At 38.7% G+C, this 19,783-nt stretch overlaps 1 protein-coding gene across 1 annotated transcript in view; it reads right to left on the bottom strand.

Moving 5' to 3' along the window:
• SFMBT1 (Scm like with four mbt domains 1) overlaps positions 1 to 19,783 on the bottom strand; it is a 123,374-nt gene that overhangs the window by 90,797 nt on the left and 12,794 nt on the right. The window lies entirely within an intron of this gene.

A 19,783-nucleotide genomic window follows, 5' to 3' on the forward strand; every position in this document is an offset into this window, starting at 1 on the left:
CCACCCACCCACCCACCCAGGCATCAGCACCAGAAGGGCCCAATTTGTTTGTGGGTAGTGGGGGAAGTGACTGAAAGCTGGTCAAGAGCCAAGCAATCGGCATTGTTCTCTCTGACCCCTCCCCCACATACAGCACCACCAACGTAGAGACATGGGTTGCTCCGCCTTGGCGAATACCTAAGGCTCCATACTCCCTCCAACATAACAGGTACGCCATAATAGGTGCGATGAGACAAAGAAATATGGCCCAAATGAAAGAACAGATCACAGCTCCAGAAAAAGAACTAAGCAACAAGGAGATAGACAACCTATCTGATGCAGAGTTCAAAACACTGGCAATCAGGATGCTCACAGAAACGGTTGAGTATGGTCACAAAACGGAAGAAGTAAAGGCTATGCAAAATTAAATAAAAAATATACAGAGAACCAACAGTGAAGGGAAGGAAAACAGGACTCGAATCAACAGTTTGGAACAGAAGGAAGAAAAAAACATTCAACAGAAACAGAATGAAGAAACAAGAATTCAAAAAAATGAGGAGAGGCTTAGAAACCTCTGGGCAACTTTAAACACTCAAATATCCAAATCATAGGGGTGCCAGAAGGAGAAGAGGAAGGACAAGAAATTGAAAACTTATTTGAAAAAATAACGAAGGAGAACTTCCCCAATCTGGCCAAGCAAATAGACTTCCAGGAGACCCAGGAAGCTCAGAGAGTCCCAAAGGAAGCACACACCAAGGCACATCATGATTAAGTTACCCGAGATTAAAGATAAGGAGAGAATCTTAAAAGCAGCAAGAGAAAAGGAGACAGTTACCTACAAAGGAGTTCCCATAGACTATCAGCTGATTTCTCAAAAGAAATCTTACAGGCAAGAAGAGGCTAGAAAGATGTATTCAAAGTCATGAAAGACAAGGACCTACATCCAAGATTACTCTGGATATCTAAGAAAAAGAAGATCAAAACTATGAACAGTAAAATGACAACAAACAACTATCAACAACTGAACCTTAAAAAAAAAAAGGCAAAACAAAATCCTAAGCAAACAACTAGAAGAGGAACAGAATCACAGAACTGGAAATCATGTGGACAGTTATCAGTGAGGAGGGGGATGGGGGAGAAATGGGGAGAAAGGTTCAGGGGATAAAAAGCATAATTGGTAGGTACAAAATAGACAAGGGGAGGCTAAGAATAGTATAAGAAATGGAGAAGCCAAAGAACTTATATGTACGACCCACAGAAATGAACTGAGGGGCAGTGGGGTGCAGGGTGGAGGGGAGAAAACAGTGGGACAACTGTAATAGCATAATCAATAAACTATACTTTAAAAAAAAAGAAAGTAAGTTTTTAAACCACCACCTAACAATAGCTAAGAAATACATCTAAGAGTTATCACTGGTAACAGGAGTTCCTTTAAAAAAGCTCTGGGGAACGACAGCACATCTAGTCTGTCTTATAATTTTATAGTTATTTTTACAACACTCTTTATCCCCACATTGCAAAATCAGATGTCTTAATATCTAAGACACAGGACTGTCCTAGGATCTCTCAGGATGGGACTTTTGAGAAGAGACAGGCCCTTAATGAATGTTGACGGAGTAAGTGAGTAAGGACACAGCTAGCATAAACTTCAATACAGCGGAGAAAAATCATGAAGCTGGAGGACTCCCAAAATGAGAGTGTAAAGCAGCTTCACCTCAACAAGTCATTGAAAAAGCCAAAATTACCTCTGAATCATATAAAAATAGCAGACCTCTACATACTCCGTATAAATATTTGCATATGTGATGAATGTGTAATGGAATCTCACTGTGCTTTTATTTCTATTTCCTCAATTAAAGCCACAAGAATGGCTATAATGAGAGAAAATAACAAGTGTTGGCAAAAATGTGGACAAACTGACCTGAAACTAATATAAAATGATACTGAATATCAACTGTAATTGAAAAATTTTAAAAAAAGAAGAAAATGTGGACAATCTAAAAGCCTCATATATGGCTGGTGGGGATGTAAAAGGGTGCAAACCACTTTGGAAAACAGTTGGGCAGTTTTTTCAAAAAGTTAAATGTAAAGTTACCATATGGCCCCGCAATTACACTCCTAAGTGAATTGCAACCAAGAGAAATGAAAATATTACACACAAAAACTTTTATATCATAACAGCATTAGGAAGATTAGAGGGTGGAGGGATTGAGTAAAAAGGAAAAAAGACTCATGGGCATGGACAACAGTGTGGTGATTGGTGGGGGGGGTGGGATATAAGGGGACTAAATGGTAATGTAAAAAAAAATACAATAAAAACATAACAGCATTATTTATAACAGCCAAAACATGGAAACAACCCAAATGTCCATCAAATAATGAATAAATAAAATGTAATATATCCGTACAGTTGAATGTTATCTAGCAATAAAAAGAAACACTGATACCTGCTATAACATGGATAAACCTCAGAAACTGTATAGTAAGTTAAAGAAGGCAATCACAAAAGATCACATATATACATATATCAGTTATACAAAATGTCCACGATAGCCATTCTGGAGAGACAGGAAAGTGGATTCGTGGCTGCCTCAGGCTGAGGAGGCAGAAGGAGGAGGAACAGGGGATAACTGCTAATAGGTACAAAATTTCTTTTTGCAGTAATAAAGATGTTCTATAATTAAAATTATGATGATAGTTGTACAACTCTGTAAATATACTAAAAACCACTGAATTGTATACTTTAAGTAGGTCAACTTCATATGTAAACTGTACCTAAATAAAGCTTTTTGAAAAATAAGAGAAAAAAATAAGCCTATAATTGCATGTTTTTTAATTTTCTGCCTCAAATGGCAAGGTATACAGTGGGGATGACTTATTTCATCAAAAGCAATATAGTGTTTTATTCTTTCATTTAGACTGCTGTATTTTTGGCACCCTACTGTTAGCTATAAAATAAAATAAATTTAAAAAGAAAAAAAAAGTATTGGCTTTCTAAAATCCAGAACAGAGTCATTAATAAACTAAGGAACAAAGGGAAAAAAATTATTGGCACTTTCAGTTTACACTCCTAAAGTAGAAGCAATTTGTCTCGTATCAGACACCAAGGGCCCCCCTGAGCTCTAGTAACCTTACAGTCACAGCCCTGATCACCACTATGCCAGCCTCGGGTCCCAGACATGCCAATCTAGCTGAAGTCGGGATGAGCATATATCCAACTTTTAAAACAATGTCCAACCTTCCCAAAGTGGTTGTATGGTCTCACACAGTGAACAGAGCTCCCAGGCTCCACATACTTCCTACAGTGAGATTTTTAAATTTCTGCAAATCCTGTGTGTTACAAGTGTTCTAATTTGCATTTCCCTAATTAAAATGACGTTAAACACCTTTTATGTTTATTGACCACTGGATTTCCTCTTTTGATAAATGGCTGCTCAAGTCATTTTTCTACTGTATATCTGTTTTACTTACTGATTTGAAAGAGTTCTTATATGTACTGATAGTTACATGTGATGAAAATTTATTCTCCTACTCCTTGGCTCATTTTTTCATTCTCTTTACGGTGTCTGTTGATAATGGCTTTAATTTTAAGGTAGTCATATTTATCAATCTTTTCATTTAGTACTTATTGCACCTTGTTTAAGAAATTCTTCCCCATCCTGAGATCAGAGAAATCTTCTATTATCACCTAAAAGTTTTCTAATTATGCTTTTATAGTCAGTTCTTTAGTCCAGCTGATATGAGGGAAAGCTCCAATTTCACATTTTTCCCCCCATATAGAAAACTAATTATTGGGAACTAGATATAACTCCAGTATCGAGCTAGACTCAACCACTAAATAAAATGAAACTAATAAAATGCTCCTTTTGTTGAGGGTCTACTGTGCCAGGCAGTATACTGAGTATTTTATGTACTTTACATAAATATACAATAATTCTGTAAAGTACATAATTATTTCCATCTTACAGGTTAAAAAAATTGAGGCTAAGAAACATGGCCAACATATTAAAAGATAAAGAATGAACTGTTATCTGATTGAATGCCCATGTTCTTTCTACCATATCACACTGTTGTATGTAAGAATTTGATTTCAGGATAAAAGAAGGAACAGTTTCATTTTGAGGATGCTGCCATCATTTTACTCTCCAGGCGCACTGATACAATGATGCTTACTCATGTAACATTTATTGAGTGCCTATTACTTGCCAGGCACTGTTCCATGCTCTGGGAATGAAGTAGTGACACTATCCTCTTGTGGTCTTATAGCCTAAACTGACCATAAGTACTCTCCCATGTCCCTTGTGACTCAGTCTTACATACATAATAAAGAAAACCTTCCTCAAATAACAATGACAGGACTGCAACATGAGTTGTAGCAACTTAGAGAAATTCCAGCATTCATACTGAGAGAACCTCACAAAATAAAGCATCCCATCTCTTTTCCCTTCTCCCACAGCTTACATATTTCACTTTTCAAAAAATACCTTCCAAAGTAATCTTCCAAAGTAATAACGTTTACAAAATGATTGTGACTTCTTGTAAGCATCTATACACATCTTGGCCTATTTCTATACCCCTTTCCTTCTCTCCTTAAATAGATGCATTTCAATGCACAATAAGAAGTAATAAACTTCTGCTTCTTTATCTACTTAATACAAATTGGTATCTATGCATATTCAGAAAATTAAATACAAGAACTAGCAGAGAAAAAAGTTATGCAGAGCAATGTGAGGTTGCCAAGGACTTCCTTTATTTTCCCACCACCTGCTAGCATCTGCTTCTACCCTCAAACAAAGGAAACCTGCACCCCTCTCCCTCAGGCTCTAGATTCACCCCTTTCATCTACTTAATAACATAGAGCCTTCAGGTATTCTTTCTGTACTACACCCCATCAAAGCAATAGACAAACACACTCTAACGCTCAATCTCAAAAGAAAACTTCTCTTGACCCCCTTATGCCCTCTAAGAATTTACCCATTTCTCTGTTCTCCCCTCACAGCAGGAAGTCTTATCTCAGACACTTGTCTACATATGCCATTTCTTCACTTCCTCCCCAGTGTGGATACCGTCTATCCCAAAATACTGACACCTGCCTTGTCCAGGTCACCAATGACCTTCCAAACATCAAATCCAATGGTCCCTTCTCGGACCTTCCAGGCCCTCCAGCCCCAAAGCATGTTCTACGCTCAGCTAGTGTGACAATGTTCTCCTGGCTTTCTTCTTACCCTCTAGCCAATCCTTAGAGGTCTCCTTTGCTGGCTCCTCCAGAATAACACAAACTCTTAATCTTGGAATTCCACAGAATTGGGTGCTAAATTCTCTTCTTTTTTCCCATATATATATTCCACTTTCTCTTCCTAGGTGCTGTCATGCAAACTCATGGCTAGACTACATCATACATACTCCCTGAGATCCAGACAAATATGTCCAACTACTCATTTGGAATCTCCACTTTAATGTTGCACAGGCCACCAAAACTGACTCTAATTTGCTTCAAACCAAACTCTCCCCAGGCTTCCGCATCTCAGTACTACATAACCAACCAAGCCAAAAACTTAGAAACCATCACTGACAGCTCCCTCACCTTCACCCTGTCCATCAGCAAATTCTTTTGAGCTTACCATCACCATGTATCTTCAAATCAATTCTCTCCATTTTCACAGCCATCATCCTAATCCAATCCACCTGGACCACGGTAGTGGCTTTCAAATTGCCTCCCCTTTTACCCTTGGAAGTCCATTCTCCATAGAGCAGATAAGTATCTTTTTAAAAGGCAAAGCAGACCCTGTCAAAATTCTACATAAAGCCTGTCAGTAGCTTCCTAAATAATAAACACCAAACTCCTTACCAGGATCTACAAGGTCCTACAAGATCTGGTCTCTACCTATACCACTCCATCTCCTTTCCATTCACACTCCCTCTATAGTTTCCTAATTCACCACGGACTATCTCCTACCACAGGGCCCTTGCAAGTGCTATTGCCTTGCCCAAAGTGCTCTTAAAACGGCTGCTTCTCACTTAAAATCACCAGCATGTAAAGATCTTTTTCTATTCACCCTATTGAGCATGTCCCCATTTCATTCTCTAACATATCACTCAGTCTACCTGCCAAACACTTACCACAAATACTAGATTTTACTTATTTCTTTACTGGTTCATTATCTCCCTACTTTACCACAATAAGCTTCCATCTTCTTTAGGTTGTATATGCAGTGTCAATAAATATTTGTAGAATAAATGGCAGAAAGAAGAAACACAAATTGAGAATGGAAAAAGGAGAAAGAGAAGACAGAAATGATTTCCAATCTGTATCTAGATTTCCACCAAAGTTTTGCAATACAGATTTTTCCACACAGCAAGTGAAAGTAGAGGTTCCCTGTTGGCTAAGTTGAGCCTAACAGAAATATTCTGTATATAACTTAACCTATTCACAAAATAGAGCTTTAGCAGCAAGCTGTTTATTTTACACTCAGTGTCTTTCTACTGAAAAATCAAATTTAGTTACTGCTTCTCTACAACTAGTCTTGGGAGTTCCTAGTACACACCTAAATTTGCCAAAGTAAATTTGGAGAAAAATCTACTTAAAACATAATGCCTGGAGGAGAAAGATATAAAATGCAAGTGTCTTATGCCTAAATTCATTAGAAAATGCCTCTAAAATAGCAAAACGGTAATGCTGGGTGATTGGGATACACTATATTTGTATCTCTTCATTTGATTACGTTTAAAATTTCCAATATAAAGAGTTAAATAAAAGTAAATGCCTCTAAGAAGTTAAAAGCAAATAAATATCTTTGAATAACAGATATTTTCCTGGCTTAAGTGTACTCTGTTGCCATTTGGAGATTTAATTTAAATGAGTTGATAATTTGTAAAGGTGTTTTCATTAGACATCTGCTCCTTGGAGCTCAGAGGACACAGGAAAGCAACACTGTCCTCCCATCTGCTCTGTGTTACAGCCTTCCAGCCCAGCTCAATCAGCCCAGCACCTTTCTATGATCATCTCAACAACCACAGCTCAAAAACAGAGCACCTTCAGGAGAGGAATAAAGTCATTTAAAGGGGGAAAGTAGTGGGAACATACAGAAGAAAATAAGTGGGGTTTTTTGCTTAAATTCAAACAGAATGTTTTTCTACTACAATTCTGATGAGGTGATATTTCTCTTTAAAGCAGGACTTCAAATTCAGAAAGGGACTTATAGAAGAAAAAATGCAAATGCACCAGAGGCCAGCATTCCTGCCCAGTACAGTCCCCCATCTCATGGGTTCCTTCTTTATGGCATTAAATAAAATGTTATGGCTTTCAGTGGTGAAAACGCAAATATTAAGCCTTTGATTATTAGGCGGCACAAAGAACAGAAGAATCTAAGATGCTCTGGCAGTTATCTTTTTGGATATAGAAATACTCCTGTCTATGGGAAAACAAAAATAACAGAAATTTATTTTAGTTTGTTTGGCTTGAAGAAAATAATTTCTTAAATCCTATTAGGAAATTAAGAAACTGTAGCTAGGGGCAATTTTTAAAAACTAATTATATTCCTATAAATGCATCCATAAACATGGTAAGGCAGATCCGAATCAGCACATGACCCATTTATTTATGTTTACAGATAGTACAGGACCCTCCTTAAATAAAAATAATTAGCATTACAGAAATCTGAAAAAATCTGATGAATTAAATAAGCTGGTTCTTGAACATAAACTGTTTAACTCATCAAAAACATGATATATTACTGTGAAGATTTTTAACAATAAAATCCCTTAGAATTTCAGGTTTTGAGGAGAAAAGATGTGAATTTTATTAGAAAGCAGCATTCTGAATCTGTAAATGTAATCATTGCTCAGAATTTCATTTTGTCTTTCTTTTTGGGGGGTGCAGGTGGAGGAGGTAGTTTCTTGATTTATCAATGATAGACCTCACAGCCAAGAAAGACACTCAACCTAAATCCTTGGACCTAGGGAGGTGGGAAAAAGATCAAGGGAAACATCCTACCATTTCCTACCATTTTTACTAGTTTCTCCCTCTACATCTTGAGGGATTAAAAATGTTGCCACCCCTAATAAAAATAAGCTTATTAGTGCTGGATTCATGTCATAAATACTGATGGGTACTGAACATAAATACAGTTAGTGAGAAAGTATATTTAGACATTGGTATTCTTGTTTACAAAGTGAGAAGAGGAAGAAAGGGAGGAAAGGGGCAACAAGATCCTGGCAGCGCATCTTGAGGGAGTGGGAAGCAAGGCATGATTTGAGTAGCAAAAGGAAGGAGCACATAGATGTGCCACAAACACAAACCTGTGTGACACCTTAGACCTGCTAATGACAGCAGGGCTCTGAGTAATGACTCTGTAATCAGACTAGAAGAGGACAGTATGATTCTTTAGGTGACAGAGAAATCTAATCTGGAGCACAATTGGGCCTAAACACAGATTTACTGAAGGCACGGAAATGAGCACTTAATCACACAAAGAGATGATGGCCACAGTGAAGATGTTTCCTGTCTAGTTCCATTTCTAGAGCTGAGTTCAGTTCTGTGGTTCAACACATGGATGTGACTGTGCTTTCTAATGTTTCACTGGAAATCTAAGATCTTTACCCCATGCTATTCATTTGGCATCACAGCCTAAACTACTCACTTCAGTTTGTCCCACACCTAAATTTATCTCCACACATGAACTGAATACCACCTGTGCTGGATAGTTTACATCGGCATTTGCCCCACATGTAACCTTCTACACTCTGCTTAACTCATCAGGCCTGAAATTTATATCCACAATGCCCCCTTGTCAGCGGTGCTCCCATTAGGTTCTGGCAGCAGCACTGGCAGGATTATAAGCTCCTCCGTCACAGCAGTGAACTCCAGCAGCAAGAGAAAAATTGGGGCTGGAAGCTCTGAATAACAACCACCTTCCCCCTTAGCTCTTCCAGCCTTTCCTTTTTGTCCAATTCCTGGAATTATAGCCCCTTTTGACTAAAGCACCTAGAGTGGTTTCCTGATTTGACACTTGTGAATAGCCCACCAAATTCAGATTTTTCTATAATTCACAGATCAGGATGGGAAGCTATGCTATAAAATATTTATTTATTCATTCATTCAACAGTCTTTTTGTTTGTCTGTTTGTTTGTTTTTACTGAGCACAACTATAAGCAAGAACCTGTTTGAGGTGCTGGTGATTTAGTAGTAAACAGCAAAGACAAAAATCCCCATCCTCAAAGAGCATTTGTCCTAGTGGAGGGAGACAATATTCAGGACCGGTAAGTGAAATACACAGTGTGAGATAATAAATGCTAAGGAGGAAAAAAAAAAAAAAACTAAGCAAGGGAAGGAATATAAAATGTTGGAGGGTTTAAATTTTAGATACACAGGCCACTGAGGTGATTTTTGGGAAAAGACCCCAAGGAAATGAAGGAGCTAGTCATGCATATCTCTACTGGAAGAGCATTTCAGGCAGAGGCCCTAAGGAAGGAGGACCCTCGGCATGTTACAGTCCTATGTGGCTGGAGCAGTTAAGAGGGAGGAAGTCTGAGAGGTGGGGACGCAAAGCCATGGGTGCCCTGTGGGATACAATAAAGACTTTAGCTATAGCAGCAGATTCTAAGCAGAAGAATAACATCTCTAACTTACCGGTTAACAAGATTCCTCTGAGTTAAGGGTAAACTGGTGGGGGCCAGGACAGCAGAGGGGGAATAAGTTATGAGACCACAATAATTATCTAAATGAGACTGGATGGCTGATAATGCGGACCGAAGTATGACAGTGAGGATGCTGAGAAAATTCTGAATATTTATTTTGAACTCCTAACTGATTCTTAAAAAGTCAGGGACTACTCACTGAATATTCGTGGAATTTACATTAGTAGAAATTCCTATAAAACTCCCACCAGGTGAGAACATAATGGTTTTGGCCAAATAAAATGTAATAATTGTAAATTAACATTCTGCAACATTCAATATAGGGAAAACTAACATATAACATGCCAGGATTATAAAATTTTTTATATTTTTATAAAAATATTAAAGAAACAGTACAGAAGTACCTGTAAATTTAGTTTTTACTTAACTGATAAAATTAGAGATATTTCTTTTTTTAATTTTTTATTTTTAAATCACACTTATTCCATTACAGTTGTCTCAGTTTTTCCCCCTTTGCCCTCCTCCACTCCTCCTCCCCGCCCCCCTCTCCCACAGTCCATTCCCACTCTGTTGTCCGTGTCCATGGGTCATTCATACATGTTCTTTGTCTAGTCCCTTCTCCTCCTTTCCACTAGTGTCCTCCTTCCCCATCCCCTCTGGTCACTTTCAGTCTGCTCCATGTTTCCATGCCTGTAGTTTATTTTGTTCGTTAGTTTATTTTGTTGAATAGATTCCAGTTACAGGTTAGATCATATGGTATTTGTCTTTCACTGACTGGCTTATTTCACTTAACATAATATTCTCCAGTTCTGTCCATGTTGTCGAAAAAGGTAGGAGTTCCTTTTTTTTAAAATGCAGATGGATTTTATTTATTTTTTTAAAGTCAAAATTCATTATAAAATATTTTAAAAATTAAAGTCATTATAGAGTCTCAGCAATTAAAACATGACACCAGCACAAATTTAATCAAGTAGATCAATGATCAATGAAATGAGCATTCTAGAAACAAACGTATATATCTGTCTAACAATGTAATATGATTAAGTTGGTATTTCAAATCCACGAGGAAAATAAGGCTATTCAACAAATAAGGTGCATGGACCACTATTACCTGAAACAGAACAAATATAGAGCCCTATTTCACACATTATACAAAAAATATTTAGGTGAGTTAAAAAACAATATATAAAATCTAAGGAATTTTAGGAGAAAGTACAAAATAATATTTTTCTTACCCTGAAGTAAAATATTCAAACCCAGAAGCTATAAAGTAAAATGTTGACAATATAACTATATTAAACATTTAAGACTATATAGTAATATACACATAAAAAAAGTTAAAGGGCAAGTAATAGAATAGGAAAATATTTGCAACACATCTAAAAAAAGTGTTAATACCTTTTTTCTAGGGAAAAAATTCTACAAACCGTTAATCAAAAAATGGATAAAGAATCTCAAAAAGTCACTTAAAGTTTTTTAAAAATAATAGAAATAGGCAAGAAATACATAAAAACAGGTTTAGATTCAACAAATAATAAAATAACCCTTAAAACAACACATCATTGTCACAATCAGATTAATAAGTATTAAAATACTGTCAATATCAAGTATTGGTGACTGTGAAAGGAACTGGGTATTATTCATAGACTCTTTTTCTTCATCTTGTTAAAGCAGTCCCTTTTGCATAATTTGCAATGATGGTTTGGTGGAGGTGTATTCTTTAGCCTTCTTTTGTATGGGAAACTCCTATTTCACCTTCCATTTGAATTGAGAGCCTTGCTGGGGAGAGCAGTTGCATGCTTTTGCTTTTTAAGACTTAGAATATTTCTTTCCATTCCGTCCTAGTTTCTTGTGTTTCTGTTGGGAAGTAAGCTGCTAGTCATACCAGGGCTCCCTTATATGTTATTACTTCTTTCTCCCTTGCTGCCTTTAAGATTCTCTGTTTGTCTTTGATATTTGCCATTTTAATTATGACCTGTCTTGGAGTGGGCCTCACTGGGCTCCTCTTAAATGGGACCCTTTGTGCTTCCTGGACTTGTGTGACTCCTCACACAAATTAGGGAAGTTTTCCATCATTACTTTTTCAAATAGGTTCTCTATCCCTTGCTCCTCTCTTTCTCCTTCTGGTATCCCTATTATCCAGATATTATTATGTTTCAGGTTGTCCTGCATTTCCCTAAAAGCCTCTTCATTCTTTTTGAGCCTTTTTTCATTTTCTCGTTCTTTCTGGGAGCTTTTTTTCTACCTTATCCTCCAGCTCACTGATTTGATCCTCAGCTTCATCTAGCCTGCTTTTGATTCCTTCTACTGTGTTCTTCAATTCAGAAATTGTATTCCTCATTTCCTCTTGTCTCTTATTGATAGTTTCATGCTGATATAGTTTGCAGTAAGTTCCTCGTAGTTTTTTGTAATTTTCTCTAAGCTCACTGAGCTTCCTTAGAACAATTGTTTGGAACTCAATATCTGATAGTTTACTTGCATCTATTTCATTTAGTTCTCTTTGTGGGGATTCCTCCTTTCCCTTTGACTGGGGGTGGGGGTGTTTCTTTGTCTTCCCATTATTTGTGAGACTGTTTTTTGCTTCTCCTTCTTAAATTGATCTGTCTTGATTTCCTGACTTTGTGGTGTGAACTTCTATGGTAGGAGACCATGTTTTTTCTTTCTGGATCTGCCTCTGATGTCAGATGTTGACCCTGTCTGACCTTAGGCAGTCTGTTTGAGACTTCCAGGAATCTACTGTCTGTGGCTGTCTCCTTCAGCTGTTAATATAGTGACTCTGCACTCAGCAGGCCGGCTTAAGACAGCTCAGGGCGGGGGCAGAGTCCCTCATGGGGGCAGAGTTTTGGGGTCCTCTCAAACTGCTGCCACTTAGGGAAGTGGTCTGCCTGAGCCTGATGGCTGCTGCCATATGGGGGAGGAGTCAGCACCTGGATCCTGCCACCTAGTCTCTCAGTTCTCTCCCCAAAGCCTCTGTCTCCAGTCTCTCCTCAAGTGTCTCGACCACTCTGCACCCCCCTCACCTAAGGATCTACTATCTGTGGCTGCCACTCTGCACTCAGCAGTCAGGCCTTAGAACCACCGGGCCACGGCCGAGTCCCTCCTGGGTAGGGGGTGGGGGAATTTTGGGTCCTCTCATGCTGCCACCATTCAGGGGAGTGGTATGCCTGAGCAAGATGGCTGCTGCTGCATGGGGGAGGAGTCAGCGCCAGGATCCCCCTGGCTACTCTCTCAGTTCTCTCCCCAAAGCCTCCTTCCCCAGTCTCTCCTCAGGTGTTTTGAGCCCACTCTGCCCCCACCTTTGCTGGAGATCAGGGTAAGTGACTTCAAATAAAAATTTATGCGTTGGCCCTTTAAAAGGCTCTTTGCATTTCTAGCAGCCCATCTGTGACAGAGAGCAACCCTGTTGCTTTTTGCAGCTGTCTGTTATCTGTGTACTTTTTGGGCTCTGGTGGTGTAGGCTGGAGATCCCCGCTTATGGTTTAGAACCTGCTCTTCTCAGGGGGATCCAATTGGCCATTTCAATATCCTTCTGGTGCTGCTGCCTGTGTGTGCCCCACCTGCCTTCTCAAGTCTACTGTACTCCTTACTAGTTGGGTTGTGCTAAAGCTGATTCTTCTGTCTGTCCGAGGTTATAAGGCTCCTCTCTCACTATTGTTGAGTTGTTTGTTCCAGGTGATTTCTCCCCAATTTAGTTGTAATTCCAGATTGGTCCTGAGAGGAGGTCAGTGTGACTTCCACTCACTCCTCTGCCATCTTGATTTATTCTCAAATTCTATTTTTAACAGGAAAGTCATATAAATTTTCTAGAGAATAATCAAGAATTTTAGAACTAGAAAATCTGGAAGTCCTATTACCTTCATTTTTGAACCAAGGTAATAAAGCTATCCCCTTTCAAGCATCAAAACATTTTAACAGCTGATGGAAATATTTCTAAAATATAGTTTTACTTCCTTATCTCCTTAAGACCAAGAGTCTTTATTTTTTTAATCCTCACCTGAGGATATGTTCACCAACTCCAGAGACAGAGAGACAGACAGACATCGATGTGACAGAAACATCAATCAGTTGCCTCCAGAATGCGTCCCGACCAGGGATTAAACTCACAAGCTAGATATGTGCCCTCACCCAGGATAGAACCTGCAATGCTTTGGTGCACGGAATGATGCTCTAAGCAACTGAGCAATCCGTCCAGGGCACGACCAAGAGTCCTGAACACAGTTTAAAGTTTCCTCCTTAAAGATTCCTTATATCTAGCCCAGATGTAATGCTGGGCTTTGCTATACTCATCTTTCTCCCAGCTGATGGTTCCTGATTAACAGAAGGTTTGAAAATACTGTAGTTAAGAATCATACATATATGAAAGGTAAACTGGATAAGAACCAAAGGAGGGGGGAAAACCATCAATTTTGGTATAGGAACTCTATAACAACTATTGCCAGCACCTGGAAACCCTGCTTATTCAAGGTATTAGGCTGTGTTCCAAAGAGCTAAGACTGCTGCCTTAGTGGATGGCTGCAAAACTGATGTGTGTGCAGTCCTTTAGAAGAAGTTCTACCCCCAAATGCAATTAATCATTTTTGAGGAAGTGTAAAATTTAAAACTACTTAAAGAGAAATAACTTTCTGCCTATTAACACTATATAGATCATTACATTAATAAGCAAATTGCTAAGGTAATATTTACATCTCAAACTACAAATTAAAGCATAAACAGGAAGTAATAAGCTGTAATAAAGGGTACTTCCTTTCTTCTAAACCCTCCTACCCCACCAAAATTCTCCAGTAGGCTAACCTGAACTCAATTTTCTGGTTCCTTTCTACCACTCTACCAAAACTAGCTTATTTTAAAAATTTATAGTAAAAAAAAAAGTTCAAGGTTAATCTGTTTGGAAAGGGAAGATTCACAAAAACACAGAACCATGAATCAAGACAGCAAATGACTCACATATAATAAGCACTCAGCATAATAACCTCCCTTGGCAATTAAAGAGCAAATAGGGAAGCTGAGCGGATAATGTGAAGTAAAAAGTTGGGGCCCATTTAGTATATACTGTAATTCTTGCCAGGCTGCAAGCTCATAGCCACAAGTTAACAGTTTCCCCTCCGTCCCCACATTCTGACTGCCGCTTACTCCAGTTCCAGGGGTCCCTGTGGGCCTGCCTACAATTCCAGATACAACAGCCCAGCGATCTGTAGCTGGTTCTCTGCTTCCTCTACCACTCTCATAGAGGAAGAGTTGGCAGGAACCTCACCAAAGTAGCTTTAGAAGAAAGCAGCATTAAAGATAAAGGCTTGGAAAGGGATTTGAAAAGGAAAAGTTCAGGGTTTTTTATTTTACACTGAGCCTTTTCTGCATTAAAAACAAACATTTTAGCTTATTAGAAATTCTTACACTAACAATATATGAATAAGTATTCACATATCACTCACTCCCACAAAAATTATTTCTCAAAACACTACCCTACAAAAATGTAAGCCCCTTCCCACACCAATTGCAAAATATCTTCCACATTAGATACTATGTACCTTTTCAAACAACTATTCTTTATCATATCTTATCCCAGTACTATAAGCTTCTCCAGGGTAGAGAACTTATGCAACTTTGCATTCCCTAAACCCCTGGCACCACTGTTTCACTTCACACCTATTTAGCATTTGCTAAATGAATTTCTATAGTATCAGATCATGGTACCTCCTGGGAGGGGTACTGTCATTTTCACGTGAGAAGGAAATTCAATGTCTACCATCTACCTTGAGGCCAATACTTCTGCTGAGCCCTAATGTGCACGTTAGCCAATTGGGAGTGCCTTTTTCAGTAAGAATGAATGAAGGAATCTAAGAGGGCATGAAAGCAGAGTTCCTGTGCAAACTTATTAGGCGTTATCCATAGGCAATTTGCTTGCTCTTCAGTCTTCTTCAAATCCTGATTAAAACATGCCTTCAAGATATTGTTTCTTCCACCTGTTCTTTAGACTTTGGATGGTCTAACTTATCAGGCTGTCCTGTTATTTACAAAGCCTTTCACAATACAAAGAACTTGACTAACCCTGATTGTGTGCTGATTTCAATACAGTAGTACCACTTTATAGACCAGGGGATACATTCTAAGACCCCTAATGAATGCCTGAAACTGCAGACAGTGCTGAATTCCATATACACTATGTTTTTACCTATACATACATAATTTTTCACTTAAAGGACACACTTAACAGCTCCTCTTTGGCATATCCAAATAGCCACATCACTACTTGTGCACTTTGGTGCCATTATTAAGGGATACTTGAACATTAAGGGTTATCTGGGGGGCCAAAATAAGGGTTACCTGAACACAAGCACTGTAATACTCTTAACAGTTGATCTGATAACAGAGAAAGCTACTAAGGGATTATTAGGCAGGTAGCAAATACAGAGTGGTTATCCTGGACAAAGAGAGGAATCACTTCCCAGGCAGGAGAGTGAGATGGCGCAAGACTTCATCCTGCTACTCAGCGCAGCACACAATTTAAAACTTATAAATTATTTCTGGAATTTTCCATTTAATATTTTCAGACCATGGTTGACAAAGGGTAACTGAAATGGTGGAAAGCAAAAGCGCAGATAAGGGGGGATTACTGTACTTGTTTTTCTCAGATCACTTCTTGAAGACACATTACCAATCCAGAGCCATAAAACTTGCTTTTTGACTTACAATGTGACATCACTTCTTTGCCACAAGTCCAATTCAAGAAGTTGCATCCTTTTTTGTTTTTGTGGGTCAAAGCTACTCACTAGAACATAAAATAAAGGGCAGAAAGAAGGCTACTGCAGAGCAAACACACTTGACTCAGGAAAGCCCAGTAGAGCATTCAGTGGCTGACAGTGGCTGAGAACCTCTGCAGGAAAGTGCACCAGTGCTCACAGACTACCTGCCACTGGCTCGGCATGCAGCCCTTAGAACAAGCAACAACAGTCATGGGTTAGGACATACGTACACACACACGAAGGAACACACTACATCAATCATTATACATTTTTTAAATTTTTTTAAAAGACTTTATTTTTTTTAGAGAGCGGGGAAAGGAGGGAGAAAGAGAGGGAAAAAAACAAATCAGTTGCCTCTCACACACCCGCAACTGGGGACCTGGTCAGCAACTCAAGCCTGTGGCCTGACTGGGAATCAAACTGGCCAATTTTCAGTCCACAGGCCAGCGCTCAATCCACGAAGCCACACCAGCCAGGGCAATCATTACACATTTTTCAAGGGAAGCATTTTACAAGCAATGGCAGTACACTATTCCTGATAGAGGTAGGAATACATGCTCTGAGAAGTATTCTGAAGTTCTTCCAATAAAGGCTAATAATTAGAACTTAGATTACCGAGATATATAGCACTGCAGGGTTCAACTACAGAACACCTCAAGATTCCAAATTCAATGTCCTCAGAAATACTGCACTGAAACCAGAGTGTCATGTTAAAAATTCCTTACCAAGTAGCTCAGATAAAAATCAACTATTTTTTAAAACTTAGCTGTATTTCTGCCAATTAATGAAAAAATACAGAAAATTTTCTAGAAATTGATATGATTTGTTAGCCAATCCATGCTGCTGCAAATTTCTCAAAACCAAAATACTATATAAATAAAACATTATCTAAATATATAACAAGCAGCATGCTCTCGCACACTGGGCTTTAAAGGTGTGGTCACATCTCAAGAATCTATAGACATTTTCACATACTTCAGTTTACCAAGCCTTGGCTAGAGATTCTGCCTCCACCACCTCTTCTGTGACAAGGGACAGGGAAAGAATGGCAGGGACAGTTTGGAAGGTGTCTGCATGACTTCACCTCCAACTCCCCTTCTCTACTACACCCAGTTCCTTTCTCTACTGCATTTGTGGGGCAGGAAGTGGTTGCAGAACTATGTACCTTTACAAATATACCAACTCCAAAAAAAAACCCAGTTTAAGTATTAGAAAGCTTGTTTTAATCAAAGTGAATTCAGTCCATAATACTGTTTTTAGCATGAAAAATTAAAAAAAAAAACAAAACTGGAAATAACCCAGAACATATACTAACAGGGAACCAGAAAACCAAGCGAATAAATTTTGACACACACACACACACAAACAGGGAACCAGAAAACCAAGTGAATAAATTTTGACACACACACACACACACACACACACACACACACACACACACACACACACACACCCCCTCCCACCCCCGCCCCGTAACCATTAAAAGAATGAGGCTGATCTATCTGTACCTGGAAATATCCAAGATATTTTAAATGAAAAGAGCAATACCAATTAATTTCTTTTAAGTGGGTGGGGGAGCCCTGGTCAGTGTGGCTCAGTTGGCTGGAGCATCATTCCGTAAACTAAAAGCTGACAGGTTCAATTCCTGGTCAGGGTACATGGCTAGACTGCATGTTCAGTCCTGGGCTGAGGTGAATGCAGGAGGCAACTGATTGATGTTTCTCTCTCACACAGATGTTCCTCTCCTCCTCTCCCCTTCCTCTGCCCTCTCTCTAAAATCAACGAACATGTATTTGGGCAAGGACTTAAAAAATAAGTGGGTGGAGAAATGTTTTTAGACAAATAGGATTTTTCTGGAAAAATACAAAAAAAAGAAACCCTTAGGAATAACAATGGCCTACAGACTGTGGGCCTGAAGGTCTCAGTAAAGGAATACACTCTTTTTCATAATTCAAGAAATATTTTATTATGTACATGTATCCGTGTTTAAAAAAATTTTTACAGGAGTACTAAGTCTGTGATCATGATAAAGCAAAAGAAGAAAATGTGATGCCTATTAAAAGCAATCTCATCTTTCTTAACTATCTCTAAATTATCTGTGGCAAAATCTGAATTCAGTGAAACGCTGTGGATGGACAGGTGGGAGGATTTGGAGAGGGCCATTCTAAAACACAGTGACTTTCCTTCTTGCCGAAATGGTGAAAGTTACACCGGCCTCTCAAACCAAGACGCAAAAAATCCCTTAAAGTGTTTTGCTCTGCTGTAACCAAAGTTTAAAAGATCTGAACATAGGTGTGGCTCAGAGGGTTGGTTGTTGTCCAGCAAACCTAAAGGTCGATGGTTAGATTCCCCATCAGGGCACATACCTGGGTTTCGGGCTAGGGCCCTGGTTGGGGGCATGCAAGGGGCAACCAATCGATGCTTCTCTTGCACATTGATGTTTCTTTCCTTCTCTTTCTCCCTGTCTTCCCCTCTCTCTAAAAATAAATAAATGAACTCTTTTAAAATGAACTAAATATATTAAGTCCTCAACTAAAGTTCAATTACATATCATGTTAATATTACATGCTAATCATATTCTGAACAATTTTATATATCTTTTTCTTTTTAAACTAACAAAGAACTTTAGAATTACTGAAGAGTTCAAATTTCCTAGGCTCTCCACAGCTAAAAATCAGTTCAGTAAAAAACTAGAGGGTTTCCCCACCCTCCAGCTTCAAAATTTATAAAACTTTCCCACTTCTGAGCAGGACGGGCTGGGGTATGGGGGCGGTGGAGACTGCAGGCACAGCCTAAGCCTATCCAACTCTCTTCTACCTCTGTAGATGCCTCCCCTGGTCTCAAGGGACAGCCAGGTCCTCATCCAGGTACAACCATCATCAGTGCTACCACCATGGTAACTGCACTGATTCAATAACATTGGACCCACTGGATTTGATTCTGAAGCTCAACCTGGAGCTCATACACCTATGAATAACAGGCTATCATCCATCACACCAGGGCAAAGGAATTGAAGTTGCCCACTCCCAGCCCGCACAGAACCAGACTGCTGATTGCCCCTGTCTAACTACTACTGTGAAAAGTAAAGCAAATGACTATGCCCTTCAATCTGATTTTTACTAATGGAAATGTATTTGTCAAAGATCTTAAAGGTAGGCAGTTATCTTAGAAAAAATGATGTTATAAACATGAATAGAATATTAATTTGCGGAAAGGAATTTTGCTAACATAAATATTAATTAAAACAGGCATTCCATGCAGCAAAATATAACAAAATACTGATTCCTAATAAAAAAATTTCTGAACACTCATAACTAAACTATGACACTGTACAAAAACCTCTGGAGTTAGAAAAAAATATTTCTCAGATCACTTACAAATTGGTTGTTTATTCATACCTCCATTTAACATACATGTATCTGCCACAC

This window comes from Pteronotus mesoamericanus, unplaced genomic scaffold, assembly GCF_021234165.1.
Source record: "Pteronotus mesoamericanus isolate MK-2021 breed Mesoamerican mustached bat unplaced genomic scaffold, CSHL_Meso_final scaffold_54, whole genome shotgun sequence".
NCBI lineage: Eukaryota > Metazoa > Chordata > Mammalia > Chiroptera > Mormoopidae > Pteronotus > Pteronotus mesoamericanus.